This window comes from Lissotriton vulgaris, chromosome 9 (genome assembly GCF_964263255.1).
Source record: "Lissotriton vulgaris chromosome 9, aLisVul1.2, whole genome shotgun sequence".
NCBI lineage: Eukaryota > Metazoa > Chordata > Amphibia > Caudata > Salamandridae > Lissotriton > Lissotriton vulgaris.
The window spans coordinates 449,473,610-449,490,899 of record NC_141697.1 but is presented as its reverse complement, the minus strand read 5'-3'; positions in this window follow the sequence as shown (position 1 = coordinate 449,490,899).

The following is a 17,290-nucleotide window of genomic DNA, read 5'->3' as shown; positions in this document are numbered from 1 at the left end:
TTTGGTGGATCTGTGGTAAAGCAGTGCAAACCACCACTCCACTGCTCCGCTGAGGTCGCTGCTGCTTGCCTGCCAGATTATGACTTTTCAGTAGTCTGGCAGACAGGTGATCTCATTGCGGTACCTCTTTTAAAGGCAAAGGTGTTTTTGAAAAAGGCACTGCAATGGGACCGCACTACAAGGTTCCTGCAAGGCATGGGCTTGGAACTCCATGCCGTGCAGGAACCTATTTGCATGCACACTGTGGGGCACATGTGTGCCCCCTGTGTACATCCACATGTGGTTGAGGCATGCTGAGGTCCTGTAGGGCCCCTTTTGTTTCCTCTCCTCCAACCATGAAACCCTGGAGTGCCGCCACAGTCCTGCCAGGCATATTGTGGCCTTTGATCGCAGCTCCAACACCGGGAAATGGTGGTTCAGGTGGTCCCAGGGCAGTCCGACTGGCCAACTCCAAATGGGGCAGTTGGGCCCCCTGTGCAGCAGTGGCTGGATCTGCCACTGCCGCACCACCACAAGCCTGGGGGTCCTCAAACCGTCAGACTCATAATAGGGCCCTTTGTGTAGTGAGGCAAAGCAGTCCAAGGCTTGCTTAGGAAAGGTGCTAAATTTACAAATATATACAAAAATGTCGGATGGAAAACCCTTTGATGACACCCTCCAAATGACTTCCCAATTAACAAGGGACAAATACAAAATAAAGCTTGGAAATCAGGTACCCATCTATATATCCTAGACTTCATGCACTGAAAGCACCTCCAACAATCTGGCCATCAACAAACCCATGAAGGCTAAAAACACAACACCCCAATTTGACTTACACGACAGTGTATGCAGTTCAAAACGTAACACCTACTTCCTTTGGCTGGATGTCAACGATAATAAAGGAACAATTATAAGGTCAAAATAAGTGCACTCCCCTAAAATATTTCAGGATGGCACCACTTTTCAACAAAATATGTATTAATGTATGGCAGTAAAGATTTCTGCAGGGCAAGTCCTTGAGTTTTTTGTTGTGTTTTTTTATATGCTCACAGATGCAACATTTTTTCTTTTCTTGTTTAGGTATTCAGTGTCACACCACTGGCTGGCCAAGCAGGGGCTCCTGTTCCATGTGTGGAGGAACCTGCACTTGCTGTTGGCTGTATGGGAGACCAAGCCAGTGAGATCGGCTGCTGCTTCCTTCCCCACCAGGCTGATTCACACTTGTGCAGGTCAGCATAGCAAGAGTAATCTTCTGTTCTCTTTTTATCTTCCTCACATGCGAGCAGGTGGGAGCTGGCTACTGATGCTCTCTACCTGCCGGCTCCCAAGAGCAGGTGGTGTGTTCGATGTATTCCTCTCTCCCCAAGACACTGGCAGGTGTAGTGGAGGAAAGCACACCACGATGCTTCTGGGTCTCTGGCCCCCACCAAGGGCTCTGAGCAGACTGCAACACAGCTCCACAATTATCTGCACCCCTCAGTCAGTGCCCCCCCTGGGATTGGAAAAATAACAAAAATGAGGCATGCTATGCTTGCACCCCAAGGTGACAATTTGCCTGTGGCATTGGTCCTCAACAGGAGAGTTTTATTTATGGTAAGTGCTCTCTGTGGCACAGCACTTTTCAGCCTAGAGACCCAGTAAACTCAGCAGGCAGGCTTCACTTGAGTGGGGAATGAAGATATGTTTCACATGCCCCATTTTGCCAAAGTAGACAGGGTTTTGTGGCTGTGCTCCTAAGGGTTTACTCCAGTCACCAAGAGAGTCAATTTTTTCTATATTTTTCAGGTTTTCTTAGGTGCTGCTCTTTAACTGTTCTTCCTCTGTGAGAAAAAGCTCAGTCCCTTAATAACTCAATGTGATTCTTAGGCTATTTCTACAGATAAAACATCCAGCTGCCTTCTTCCGGCACCAGGAAGCAGCACAGACCCCTTAACCTGCTCTTCTGTCTGTGCTCCTGCTAATCTCCTAAACCATGAGTCTTCTTCAGTCACCATTTATGGCCCTCACAGAAGGTTACGCTTTCTACCTACACAACTGAGAACCCTTTGGCTTCTTGCCACGTGCCTGTTTGTCCTGCAGGATCTGGAGGTCCCTCTGCAGAAGTTCTATCCACAAGACCAGACCACAGAAGTTCAAGTGAAGGCAAATCCTGCAGGTTCTCCCAGCAAGTCCACCTTCCACTTTCACCCAATGGGAGAGGGGAGACAAGTGGCACATCCCTCCACATAGCGGTTCAACCACTAGGGCCCAGTTGTTCCATGTTTTTTGCAAGTTCTGTTACATCTCAGAGTTCCTTCCTTATGGCAGAGGTTTTTGAGTGAGGGTGGAAAGATCTAGAAAGTGGGCATCTCTGCTCAATCCAAAGATGACCCGCCATCACTTCATCCCTGTCCCATCTCTCCTCTACAGAATTTTCTGACTTTCAAATATTTAAACTACAATTGATATGTGGTCACAGCTGTCTCAGATCCTTAAGCCCACCTTCAAATGTCACTGCCAAATAGGTTCTTTCCATAAAGACTTCAAAGGAGAGCCAGTCCAATGACTGGTGCTACAAGTACAGCTGCTTCTCCTATTGGTTTGCTATGAAATGCGTGCACAGACTTGCCATTGTGTAAGTAGTAAAAAGACCATGCAGATTTCTTCCCAACCTCTTCCTCTCTGAGGAACAAGCTTAATGGCCATCAAATAGGCCTATTGTGTTGTGATATATTGTAGGAAAGTGCCCCTTTTTATGGCCACCCCCCACTTTTTGCTTCAAATGCAGGTGGTTTGACTGCTGCCCAGACCCCAGTGCCGGTGCTCTCTTCTAAAACTGTTATGTTTGACTTGTTAATCCCAAATTGGCAAAAGCTTCACCCACTTATAAGCCTCTAGTATATGGTACCTGGGGTACCCAGGACATTGGGGGTAACGGTGTCACTAGAGCAGCAGCATGAGTTTGAGCCACCCTTGCTGACCCATGCAGCCTATTGATAGCAGGCCTGCCATTGAAGACTGAAGAAGGAGTGTAAACTACACAAACTCAACTGTGCCCTCACCATGTATGGCACAGTTACATACACTGCCATTGTTGTGCATATGGCACCCCTAGGGAAGGCACCCTGAGCCCAGGAGTCAACGTGCATTATATTGGAAACCACTATATCTGGTCGATAGAATAACATGGGCTGCCAAACAGGCACCTTCAAGACTGGCAGCTCCATGATGGTGCCCCTAAAATAAATCATGTTTGGGATAAGAAAAAGGTACCTTTTCATCCATGACATGATTCTCATGCCCTGGGTGATATGGCATGAACCTAGTGGGCACCTTAGATGTTACCCTTTGGTTACCTCTAGGTTTACTGTGCTCTAGCTGACCAGTCCAAGCTATCTTGTGCCTGCTGCTGCCAAGACAAGATTCTGACCTCCTGCCAGGCAGTGTGATCACTCCCAGCAATCAAAGATAAAGGCTTAACAAGAGGGAGGTCGCACCTCCCTCCTCCCCAGATGGCTAGTGAATTGGAACATCAGATCTGTGAGCTTCATAGACTAGACTGCCTCTGGTATGCATCTAGGCTGTCCCCCTAAGGAGGAAATAGCCCTCCCCTTGCCCCAGGTAAATTTACACCAGGGCAAGGCGGAACATTAGCTATGCAGGAGTTGTACACCCTTGGTAGGTGCCCAAACTTCTAGGGTAGGCAGCCTGGTCTATACACCTAAAATGGGACTTTCCCTTCTTTTGGAGGGCATAAATAGTGGGTTCTGGATAGAAAAGTTGACCTACACCACCGGATACGGTCACCTCAGGGACGGACTAGCTGCAGGGACTAGCTTCCCATTGACAACTAGCTCTCGCACCCCTAACTCTGCAAAAGAAGGATACTTTGTCCATGAAGCAACAGACTTGGAAACTGAGTAAACAGCCATCGTCTTTAGCTAATACTCAACACTCCAAAAAAGAGGTACCCTTGTGGATCCCAGAAGCACCCTCAGTCTCCCCTAGACAAGTGGTACTAGTCCTCTGTAAACTTCGGGTAAAAGCACTCAGCGAATCTAAAGAATCACTGGCCATCAGGCCCTCTGAGGGATCTTCCAGATCCACGTGGTCAAGGGCATTGTGGAAGTTGCCTGCCACGAATCACAGGTCGCTACATTACTCCCCTTCACCCAGTGAAGCTCTCAAAGCTTTTTGCTGTGATTACCACTGCCTTGGCTTGTTGGTCACCAGTCCAGGAACCAACCCCAACACTCGATGCTGCAGCTACAGAGAACATCGTGCCTCCATCATCTGTTATGGGCAGCTGTGTACTTGTTGTGTTTATGCATTTTTTTTTTGCAGCTACGTGTAATTGGTAAAAACAGCACCATCTGCAACTCCCGTTCAGCACCAAGGACAGTCGGGAAACATCGTTTACAATGCACACATTACAACGCTTGTCATTACAATGCATTTTTACATCGCAAAATCCATTACAACGCATGTCATTACATCACATAATCCATTACAACGCATTCCCCAACGTAATGCCCCAGCGGAGTTAGTAATTGCGTTGTAATGGATTATGCGTTGTATCGACATACGTTGTAATGGATTTTGCAATGTAAAAACTGCATTTTAATGACATGCATTGTATTGCGTGTGTTGTAAAGTGTCATATTCAGGACAGTCACAACAACTCTATACTCTGTCCACGGGCTAGGCAGAATTGATCTGACTGTTGTGGCGGGATCTTGGGGCCTGCATAGCCTTACCCAATAAGGGTTCCAAGTAACCCGACCTGCAAGTGGCCAATTCTCTCTAGTGGATTTTGCCATTGACTGCAATGTTATTTTATCTATGCTTGTTAGTGCACTGATTTAATGTTGTTATAAAAATCTATAACTCTGGTTCATTTTAGTGTCTAAATTAAGAGGAAAATTCTTTTCTTTTTATAAATTGGTGTTGACCTTCGCTCAAGTCGTGTCACTTACTTATCGTCCATGTTGGTACTCTGAAATGCTTAACACATGTTCCTCTAGTAAACGCTAACAGCTCTTGGTCACTCTACCAGAAATGAGCTAAGGATTTTTTAGTGTGAATCCAAGGATCATCTTTGAGGTATTATCATATTAAATGGTAAGGCCACCCAGCAATGCTACATAATATTCCACTCTCCTGCACATATCTGCTGGCAATAAGTTAGTTTAATGCCCAAATCTAACTAGGGGCTCACTTGAGAAAATACTTCTACTCCATATTTACAATGTGATGCATTTAGGCCAATGCGTAATTTTTTGTAGGCCTGCATCAGAAAATATCTGCGCCTCAACCGACTGCGACGCGTATTTTTAAGTATGCTAGGAAGCCGTTCCCATGTAAATACTAACGTAAAACTGACACATTTCTATGTACTAGTTTTTGAAAAACAAACAGGATTCAAACAATAAAACGTGTTAAAATGTCTGAGCATCGACAACCCAAGAGTTAGAAATTACACTTTGACTCTGGTACACATACAGAACACATACAAAGCACTTTGGCAAGCTCAACCACGACATGGAGGAGCTAACTGTTAGGCTTGGAGTAGCGAGGTGACCATTCACCACCACCACAACACACCCTCCAACACCCAACCCCCACTGCTACATAGATATCGCAGGAGAAGGGAGCATGTCAATTGCCAGAGGATTACTCTCATTGACCTCAGGGAGGATGAGGTTATCGCCTATTAGTGACTCAGGAGGGAATCTAACATACACCTGCTGAACCTGATTGCACCAATGCCACAGACTAGAGCTAACAGTTCCACCAACATACCTCCATTGGGCAAGCAGATGGAAGTCCTCCAAATGCTTGCATCTGGTTCATTCCAAACCACAACAGTCAGTGTTGTTGTTATATCACAGCCATCTGTCTCCGCATTTCTACCCACTATCCTGGATACAATTATAAGCCTCACAGCCTAGTACCTCATGTTCACCAAGACATAGCAACAGCATCAGGACACTAAGCAAGGCTTTTATGCCATTGCTAAGATTCCATGTCTTGTGGACTGCACACACGTTCAACTGGTTCCCCATGCTGCAACTTCACATCTATACAGAAACTGGAAGCATACATACTCAATCAATGTGCAGGCCATAGTGGATCATTAGGGGATCTTCACAAATGTGCTGGTAAGATACCCAGAGTGCGCACATGATGCATACATCTTCAGACACCCCATCAGAAATGACTGGTTCCCGAATGGGCAATATGGGAATGGCCTACTTGTTGGTAAGGAAAACTGAAATACATTACAGATCAACTAACATTAACAAATGAGTGAAATAATAGCCATCTCGGGGTGTGCCTCATACATGCACCAAGCAGCATGGTACACGTGTAATGCAAACCCACAAGTCACACAGTTTAACACATGCAAAGACACTTTCTATGCCTTTGATTTGAGTAAGGGTACATGGCAATGCAACAGTCTAAAATGCAGTGTAGCATCACTGTGTGAAAGGCAGGGCTTACATGGCTGTTCTGTGGGTGTTTCCATGCAACTCCATATTTTTATGAGGCATGTCTTGTATCCCACATCAGGTTAACTTTGGAATGTGAGAAATCAATTGGGTCCCTCAGCTGATGTGTAACAAGGAAACTGAATTTAAGTAAGACAAGTCACTAAAACTTTCTATGCATGCTGCCGCCAGTGGCAAACATACATAGACAATCATGGCTCTGAGGGTACATCATGTGCAGGAAGGTGCCCCTCTACAGAAAGACAAATCTGCATGTAATGTAGGCACCCAATCATTTTGGTGCAAGTGTATATGAGTTCATGCTAGGCGAAACATTGTTCCATATGTATGGGGAATTGGCATAAGGTATTGCAGCAAGTCAGCTGTTGCTTTACCCTCTGCCCCACGATACCAGGGATGTCAGCTGGGACTGTTCCAATCTCTGGTGCTGAAGGTATGTGCCTCTTATTGCCTCAAAGGTGGCTGAGGCACCTACTGATTCCCTCAAGGGTGTCCGTTATAGTCTCCATCCCCACCCGCACCTCATCTACCAGCTGATGCTGGAATCCCACCGCTTGCTGTTGATAGACAACTTGGGGGTCTTCGAAGTTCAAGGCTGGGCTTGGACTGGCAGACGTGGTAAATCCTATTTTAGATGGTTCCTCTGGAGACCCATTGATGCTGTCAGCCCCTTCTGCAACCAGAGAAGGTTTTGCAATATAGTCCAGGATTTGCTGACAAGTGCCTCGTTATTGTGGGCAAGACTTCATTGCCAGTAGGTTGATCATCCCGGACAGTTAGCTGGTCAGGAGGAGGAGTTTCTCCCTCTGCATGAAAATGGAGGTATGTCAATGGGGAGCTTTGTTAGATGTTGACATGAGTAATCTGACTGACATACAGAATGTATCATCATTCACTTTCATTAAGACCTTGATGTATAGGACCTATGTGACTTGCATGTATTGAGGCTATGTGCCACTACAGGTGCCTTTCAGATGGCAGTCTCTGTGCATTTTTTACACACCACTGTATGACAAGGGTGATTGTTTTTGTCATACCACACTTTGCAACACAGTTACACAGCTCAGTGGCCTGCCAGTGTGGGTAAGTTGAGTTAAGGTCCTCATCTGCCTTGGAGATTAACCTTCTTTATCATAATGGATAAACTGAATGTGTTTTCAGTTATTGACAACACTGCTTTGCACTTCTCACCAAGTCACCAGGATTTCATGCATTACCTCTGGACACTATTTAGGCCACAGCTCCTGTAAGATTAATGTGGGCTTGGCAATGTATTAAATTGGATCTTGCAGTCTGCCTTACATGCAGTATAACATGGCAGTCAGCATTGTGCTGTATTGCATGCACATTGGGCATTCATGTGGGCAAGGGTTCATATTGGCCACACATCCACACTACTCTACACAGCTAGAAATCTTGCTACACTGTGGGAATGTGTAAAGGCATGTACTTACCATGGTTGTGCTATCTGAGTATATTTCTGGTATTTCCTTACACACTCAGTTGGATCCATAGTGGTAAACATTGGCCATGGGTGCTATGTCTGAGGGGATTGGCCCAGTGAAACTAGGTAGATTGGTAGCACTGATGCTCACCCCATTTCATAATTTCCAAACTTGGCTATTTGCACAATATCATCCATAATTTGTCTCAGCCTCACTCACTTGTACATGTGCTTGACTCCACTGGCAATCCTCATTTTGGCCCAGGGACTCCAAATACTGTCACACACTGGTACCACCTTGATCATACATTGACTCTCGTGTGACAGCAAAACCTACAATATGAGTCACCACTTCCAATTGCCCAACATGGCTGCCTGTATTTAAGAGCTATCTTTCAAGCTGTTCCCCCCACATGCCAGTAGTTGTGGTAATCAGTGACATGCGCCTACCCTGGTTTACAACACAACTACACACATACTTCTCAGCCTCCAACCATCACCAAATCATGCACAACGTTGTGGAAACCTAGATCATCCTTTCATTTCAAAATTCCCAGTTTGACATCCTCCTTCTTTAACATATGTGGTCTGGAAAGAAATTTCTTCTCCTTCCTGAAACAGGCTTCAGCTTCACACAGATCCACATCACATGTAGGATGTAACACACCTAAGCCTTCTTCTATGTCATCCCTTTCCAGCTGCAATAGAAGTGTGACACTATCAGACACAGCAATGTATGTGTCTTTGTCAGGCTATCCTGCAGTACACACATCACTTTCCACATCCTTGCTATGCAATGTGTCCCCATTTATAGACAGTGCCAGTTCAATGTACTCAACTGCACCTACAATAAACAGCAGGCTCACACACCACCCATCATTTTAACAAACACACAAATGCCTCTGGTGTGCATCACTTACACCCCCTCCTAAGAATTTGCATATAACAGGAGTTAGGGTGATGTCTACAATGGCAGTTTACACTTGTGTGCTCTCAACCCGCGCATCTGGACAGCTGTGTGTAATGTAATTTCATGCTAATGACTATAGGTAAGGCTCTTCAAACATTCCTATATGATGGTACTTCCCATGGCCAACACCTGACCCCCCTCAGGTGAGCTTATACTCTGACAACCCCTATTCCAATCCATAGCTTTGCAGTCCAGATTTGGCTGTGTGGCCTAAAGACAAACACACTACCCTCATGGTATAAGGGGGCATGCATTATCAATGTCAGGGTAGGCAAGGTTCCATAGTCCTGGCATGTTGTGGTGTTTCAGTCCAGATGTTTTGCTTGATATTGTGGGACATATAGTCCTGGTCACTAATGTTATACCTTGCACAACAATTGACAGTATACACATGTAAACCTGGACTGGTGCTCCACATCACATATGGACTGGACAAACTTGACAGAGCTGGACTGGGCTATGCAACATGTGACTGGTCATTTTGACTTACATTTCTATGATGTATGACTGGACATGTGACCAAACAATTCCATCCCTATCCCTTACACTCAGCACAATTCAGTGCAGGAATGTAGTATGCTGTGGTGTAGGGCATGACATATTTGGTGATATTGTTCCTTGCTGCCACTTACCCTATAGGTCTTGTTGGTCCTCATAGGCTGCACTGTTGGGTCCTTCCACTCCTGCCACCAAATGTGCTGGGATGACTGCGCCACCTGCTCCTCCAAGAATGCCAGCTCCTCCGGGACCTTAGGTCCTCCTCTTCCTGTCCGCATGGCTGCCCTCAGGTTGATGGCCAGTTTCTTCTTGGTCCTTGTAATCGTGCTAGTGCTTCTTGCAGTCTAGCACTGTCCTTCTAACTTGCCCTACACTGTTGATCATATACACTTTGGATTGAAACATTGCCTCTTTCTTCCCTAATGGCAATTTTCAGTTGACAAAGTGTTGATACTTTGTCACCTCTGGTATGACCAATGGATATCCGACTGCGCTGACACTTAGGCTCCCCTGAAGAAAGCCCCAAGCAAGTGACACTACAAGAAAGCCAGCTGGTTCCCTCCCATCCTTCATAAGTCTAGATGCACCTATGGACAGCTCAAGAAGTGATGGAGGAGCAACAAGACCCCAGAAGACTACTCAGCCTTCAAGATCGCTGTTAACGCATACCCCCACCTCATCAGAAAAACAAAGAAAGCAGCCCTATAGATAGGATCAACGTCAACGTACTCAATAGGAAGCAACTTTTTGCTGTGGTCAAAGAATTTGCCAGACACACCACAGAGACGGCAGACATTCCCCTCCACAGTGGCAACTCTTTCATTGGGGCGTGGGGGTGTCATCCCACTGCTTTCTCGCAGTGCGAGAGGCAGAAACATGAAATGGTATAAAACTACCATTTCCTGTTTCTTCTTCTAGCGCAGCGAGCAAGCCGAAGTACGTGGAGTGCCTGGTTGGGGGCAGGAGGGTGGGTGCTCCTGACGAGTGTAGGGGGGGCGTGGCTAGCCCACTGTCTTTGAATGCTGACTGTTTGTTCGGCCCTCGGGCCGACCAAACCAGTCATGCACAGTTGCACACTCTCTCTTTTCCTCTATGTAGGCTGCATACAGCCTACATAGAGAAAATGGCTCCCTGGCCTACAGGCGCCAGGCTGGGTGCCGTCAGCCTCCCCGCACCAATCACAACGCTGCCATTGCAGCGTTGTGATTGGCTTAGTGGAGCGGGAGGGAGGCTGCCTAGTAAACGTGGGTCGGGAGCAGCAGGAGCTGAGGTGGTGGCGCATGACCCGGAGGAAGCAGTGGGAGGAAGGTAAGTTTGTAATTTTATTTAGATAATTCACATACTGACTGGGATGGCTTGATGAGTTAAAAGCGGCGTGCCTCTGAGAGGTGGTGATCTGCAGGTCAGGAGTTCAAATCCTGGCAGGTACTCATCCTTCTGAGGTTGTAAAAAAGACTAAAATTGAACTAAGTAATAATAACTCACCTGATAGTTACTGCACTTCAAAACAATGAATGAAGCTCTATATAATAATAAATGTATTGTTGTATGAAAGATCTGGGCTTCCCTTGTGCAGAAATCACTTTCGGCCTGATTCACACACCCAACTCTCAAAATCGGAAATGCACTCTGGTAAGTTTCTTTCTTTGTATGGAGACATTTTGGGGAATCACCAACAATCACAGGAGTTGCCTTGAAAGCTAATAACAGTTGTATATTTCTGGGGTTCTGCCACTTCTCAAAATGTACTCCTGAGTAAGTCATGCCATGATGTGCACATGTTTAGATCACTAAGGGCCAGATGTAGGTGGCCCAATACTGGACGGTAACGGCCGAAAGTACCCAATTTCGGCCATTACCAACCGGTATTGGGCATTTGGGATGTAGGTGGACTAAATTGCAAATTCAGTAATTTACCGATTCGGTATTTTAAGGAATCGGTAAATTAGCGATTCCTTAAAATACCGAATCGGTAAATTACCGAATTTGCAATGTAGGGAGCACTCGAATGAGTGTTTTCCCATTTTAGGATTTGTTATTTACCACCAACTATAAGTTGGTGGTAAATAAGGAATACCTTTGAAAATGCAAATCAGTGCATTTTCAAAGGTGCCATGTGGCAGACATACATGCCCTTAGGGCATGTATGTGTGCCACATGTGCACCCATACACAATTGAGGGGTGCAACAGGGTGTGAAAGTGACACCCTTCAATATTTTCAATATTTTCCCCCTTTAACCGAATCGGTATTTACCAATTCGGTACTTGCCATTCATTCCTATGGGCCTCCAGGCCCATAGGAATGAATGACCTAATTGGTAAAATTCGGTATTTAAGAATAGGTAAATTGAGATTACCTACATCTGGCCCTAGATCACTCTTTTCTTACCTCCTCCACAAAGAAATTATTTTTCACTATGATGAAACCTCTTCCCCCACACTATCAATTAATGTGGAGGTGTCCACTCCACTTTCCACCAAGGGAAAAGGACGGACAACTAACTCTTAACATTGATAGGCGTCGTGTTACATGCTTTTCCATGTTAAAAAATGACCTGCAAAATGTTTGTGAAATCTGGCAAATGTTTGTGGATCTTTACTGCAGTTTGCTGGTTTATCACCCCAACATCACACACTTTCCTGCTTCTAGCCCTGAACTTATACTAGTAGAAAATCGACCATAACATCAAATTGTCTGGTATTTGTGCTTTGAATATTCCACTAAGCACTCAAAAAAATGTCTAGAAATCGATGTTAATAGGAGTTTCCTTCAAAATTAAAATCAAAATCGCTACAAATTGTCTTCCTTTTTCACACTTAACAGCAGAGACTCCGAACAATTGAATTAGTTTGGCGCCTGGCCTTGTTTTAGAGTTCGGTTTCCAGTGCTTTCAAAGAGGCCACTTTTAGGAGTGCTGAAACAAATCCCTTATTTTGATCAGCCACCTTTATTTTTACACAAAACATGTTATTGTTCCTCAACACATTGTTAGGTAACACATGAACATTCAGAATCACTCATCTTGCCACAACAACTATTCACCATAAATATTTTATAAACCTCATTGCCTTCTAAGTATCGTGTACCCAAGGAGACTGTCCCTTGACCTGTATTTCTTCCATAGGCTGTGAAGCCTTCCTGCACCGCTTCCTGGGCATCAACTCCTGTCTCTTGTAAATAAAGCTGCAGAACTCCAGCCACGGTCCCCATATTTTCTTGCACTTCGTGAGACATCCATGTCCTGCATAGCCCACTACTTCTGCTACTACACACCAAATACGTTCCTACTCCTCTTATGTACGGATAGCAATGTATGGCATCCCCACAGCTGAAATATGTCTCCACCGACCACCAATATTGCAATGTTACAGAACAATGTATTGCACTTGGGGAGGCCTGTGTACCACTCCACTGGACTCCCAGTAATGCCAGCATTTTGTCTGGAGTCCCGATCATCCTGAAATGTGGTCCCTCATCTCCTCATCTTGTTGCAGAAAGGTTGTGTCTGTGGGCTCTCCCATAGTGTAGGAATGAAACAGTCAATTACAATAAAAAAAATTACCTTTCCCCAGGTCACGCCGAACTGTTGGTACTCTCTGATTTAAAGTATAGTTGTCCTGAATTATAGCAACCTCACTGTAAAGTACTGCTACTCTCTGATTTAAAGTGCAGCACCCCACAGAGAAGTGTTGGCACTCTCTGATTTAAGGTATATCAGCCCTGGTATGAAGAGATGGTACTGCCTGCTTTAAAGTATAGCAGCCCTGGTGAGAACTGTTGGTAGTCTCTTATTGAAAGTATAGCTGTCCTGGTGAGAAGTGTTGGTACTTTCTGATTTAAAGGATAGCAGCCCTGATGAGAATGGTTGGTACTGTCTTATTTAAGGTAGAGCAGCCTGGTAAGAAGTGTTGGTACTCTGATTTGAAGTATGAAAATGCACCATTTTTGCACTCTTTTTTCAAAAGTTTCTCGGGGGAGGACCTCCCGTAATTTGTTCGGACACGCTCGCCGCAGTGCAGTACAATTTTAGGCCGCACCACTTTCGAATGTCACTAGCCGCCGCTGCCCCTCCCAATACTTCTGAAACAACCTCTGCATCTACTTCCACTGCAAGAATAATGAGATATACAACAGCTTCCGCAGCCTCGATACTCAGGACCATCCCACCCCACCCACAACCACTGCCCCCTATGACGCCGGAGCCCAACAGACCCTACTCAGCTGAATGCCCCTCACTAGGAATGATGCCATCAAGTTCCTGAAGAACATCTACTCCGGAGCACCCTTGGACATCTGCTTGCATGACATCTTCAACAAAGCAGGTACCACCATCGCCCCCAAACTTTGCAGCTCCATCAACTCCGCCACCTTACTGGAAGACTGCAAAAACGCAGCGATCAACCCCTTGCTCAAGAAAACCTCAGAAGATCCGACAGACCTCAAGAACTTCAGACCCATCTCTCTTCTCCCCTTCCCAGCCAAGGTCACGGAGAAGGCCATCAAAGCCCAACTTTCCGAGTTCATGGAAGTGAATTCCATCCTGAACCTCTCCGAATTCAGCTTCTAAAGTAACCACAGCACAGAGACCACCCTCCTAACAGCCAGAGATGACTTCCTTGCTCTCCTTGACCAGGCAAAACTGCAGGACTCATCCTCTTGGACATCCCGGCCGCCTTCGATACCATCTCTCACTGTACCCCATGCACAAGACACCAAGAAGCCGACATCCACATCAATGCCGTGGAATGGATCTGGTCCTTCCTCACTTGCCGAACACAGAGAGTCAAACTACCTTTGTTCCTCTTGGAACCCAGAGATTACCCATGGAGTGCCTCAGTGCTCCTCCCTGAGCTCCACTCTTTCAACATCTACATCGCCCCGCTCGCAGCCATCATCAGGAACTACGGACTCAACATCATCTCCTATGACACCCTGTTGACTCTCTCCCCCACCAACGAACCCACAGTTGCCAAGAACAACTTTCACAACGGGATGAAGGCTGTCACCTTCTGAATAATGAACAACTACCTCAAGCTTAACTCAGAGAAGACTTAAGTTCTCATCATGGTCTCCACCCGTTCTACCTGCAACGACTCCTAGTGACCCACAGCAATTGGAACCCCACAAAGCCACAGACCACGCACAGAACCTCAGCATCATCCTGGACTCCTCGCTCAGCATGAGCTTCCAGATCAACGGTGTCTCATCATGCTGCTTACAGATGCTATGCCTGCTTCAAAAGCTCTTCAAGTGGATCTCCACTGAATCCATAAAGACAGTTACCCACGCACTCATCAGCAGCAGAATCAACTATGGCAATGTACTCAACACCAGCATCACCCAGGAACTCCTCAAGAAACTGCAAAATATTCAGAACGCCACTACCAGACTCATCACCAACATTTCTCGCCGTAGCCACATTACCGGCCACATAAGAGACCTCTAATGGCTCCCAGCCAACAAAAGAATCACTTTTAAACTTCTCACACACACCTACAAAGCCCTAGACAACGCAGGACCTACATACCTCAACCACCACTTTGCATTCCACATACCTACCAGAGACCTCGTATCCACCCACTGGCCACGTCCCACGTATCCACAAGTCCATAGCCGGAGGAAGATCATCTCCTACCTTGCAGCCAATACCTAGTACACCCTGCCTCTCCACCTCCAGCAATCACGGTCACTGCCTCAATTAAGGAAGGACCTCAAGACTTGGTTCTTCGACTGAACCACAAGTCCTTCAATGGGTCAGCAGCTCCACCCCTGCACCTTGAGACCCTTATGGGTGAGTAGTCATGCTTACAAACCACTGATTGATTGATTGATGAGTATTTGATTCTCCCCCTCACTAAAATTACTCTTCCTCATCCCCTGCTTGTCAGTCTAGACATCCTGGCTAGTGCTGGCATTGCTGAGGTTGTTGACCTGGCTGCTGCTGCCTTCTGCCTGCCCCATCTCTTCATTTAGATGTATGAGGAAATGTTTTTTTTTCAACTGCATCACTTTTTGTTGGAATTCTGATGCAGAATGCACTCAATTGGGATGCATGGTGATTTGCGTTGCTTTATGTGCCACAAAGCAGCCTAGTATCACTTTTGCTACAAATGAGTACGTTTTCACCTCCGACGGATGCATAATTTTTTTGACGAAGCCTGGGACCTTATGCCATGGTGTGCAGTATTGTAAATCGATGCATACAAGCTGTCTAGAGCTATTGTCCTGCAGCACAAGTATTTCTGACGCATTGCTGCCTTACTGCAGCGATGCGTCAGTACTTATGAATTAGCCACTTACTTTATAGTCAAAAGGAAATACAAATATTTCTTTTAAGTTCCCCAATTAAATGATAAGGCCTGCTGTTGTTTTAAACAATTTGTAAATGTCATGACTGCAATAGGATATCTGTACGCAGATAATGGGCTGAGTTAGACACAAGGCCCACTTGCCAAGCCCACAATTGGATGCACAAGCATGTGCACATTTGGTAACATGAACCAACATAGATCTTCTTACCCCCTGGTGCTCAACAGCAGACTTTGAGGCATTTTTACAAGGAAATTCAACCCCCAATGTGTGATTTTTTGAGGCAGCCGAGGCACGTTCCTTGCTCCATATTTACAAGGTGACGCATCTAGGCAGATGCTTCACTTTTCTCAACCTGCATCGGTTTTTACCTTTGGCAAAATCGGATGTGAAGCGCTAGTTTTAATATATGCAAGAGAGACGACCCCACCTAAATTCCCCTGCAAACCTAACTCAGTGGTATTTACGATACACATCTTCAGAAAGTAGGCCGCTGAGCTTGAGATGCGTCAAAATTCCTAGGCTCATTTACAAGCCCTGTACACTGCAGGAACGTCACTTTTTGTCCCTTTCTGTTGAGGCACAGGGCTCAGCCATACCTGCATTCAGCATCACACATAGAAAGTGAAGATCACCTCCGTTTATTGTTTTTGTGCAGGAAGATGTCCTTTCCTGCACAAAAACAATCATCCTTACAAAGCAGACACCCTTACACCATGGTACAAGTGTCCCTGTGCTGGTGCAAGGCAGCCATTTGAGCCCCAGTGCAGGGAGAAAGGACAGGAATGCACTGTATCTAATAGGTATAGTGCATTCCTACCCTGTATTTTTTACGTAGGTTATCGAAGCAGGAATGCTTGCGTCTCTGCCCTACTCGAGAAAATTGCTATTTGCCCCTAAATACCAGGCATAGGAATGACGTATTGGCTGTGGCATAGGTATCTGACCAGCTGAAGTGACTTGAAACTGTAATGTGCAATCAAGTCACTCACTTCAACAGGTAAGTGCACACATAAGGTAGGTAACATAGTAAATATCATATCACACACTATCACAGACTTGAATGCTCTCACATAATATGTCACACAGGCGTAGGCTTAGCGTACACATAAGTATAATATGCCCACTTGTATGCCTGACATCCAGGACCAATGTAATAGAGTGTGAGGTGAGTTTTTACCTTTTCTTTCTCTTTTACATAGGTACCTACAAATGAAGCTACTTGCATCAATCAAAACTTACGCATCACCTCTAATTTCTGACGCATTGCTTTAGTTCTGTCAGTCTTATGGCATCCTACCCATGGATGAGTCAGAATTTCTGATGCCTCCTTGGGGCTTTGCACCATGGAGCCCCAAATTGTAAATACGTCACACCCATGACGTGGTACGTTTTTTTGACGCAGGAGCAAGAAATTTTGAAGCATCGCTACATTGGCGCAGCAATGCATCATTTCTTGTAAATAAGGCCCTTCGTTTTAACCCCTTGCATGCGCATGATGAAACCATGACGGCGTGGTTCCGTCATGCGGCTGCCGCTCCTCCCACGAGGCATTAATTTCTCACCTGTGCGGACTAATTAATGAGCAGGCGGG